Genomic DNA, 400 nt, shown 5'->3' on the forward strand with positions numbered 1-400 from the left:
TCTAAAGGGATCGTAACCCACCCGGTGTAAGAAAGGGACAGTTGCAATAGTAAGTAGCTGCTAGACCTGGGGTAACGGAGGGGTAATTTTCATATTAGTCTTATTGTATGGTGCAACTCGTTCTCTTTACGGGGAAACAGTGAGTGTTTTTGTTTTTTGGGGTTTTGCTTGTTTTCTTATTCGCTTTCAGTTTACCTGATTATGTAATCTTGAAAGATTCAGGGTTTTTTGTTTGTCTGTTTCCTTTTAGGTTTTTGTCATAGGGCATGTACGCTGGCCATAGAGAGGGAAAGTGAGAAAGCACCCCCCAGGAGGGATGGCCATCCTTTCCTCCAGGTTCTGGGCGCGCGCGTGCAAACATGCACACACAGACGCACGCGCGCGTGCAAACCTGGCGTGG

Source organism: Tupaia chinensis, unplaced genomic scaffold, assembly GCF_000334495.1.
Source record: "Tupaia chinensis unplaced genomic scaffold, TupChi_1.0 Scaffold000061_1, whole genome shotgun sequence".
Classification (NCBI taxonomy): domain Eukaryota; kingdom Metazoa; phylum Chordata; class Mammalia; order Scandentia; family Tupaiidae; genus Tupaia; species Tupaia belangeri.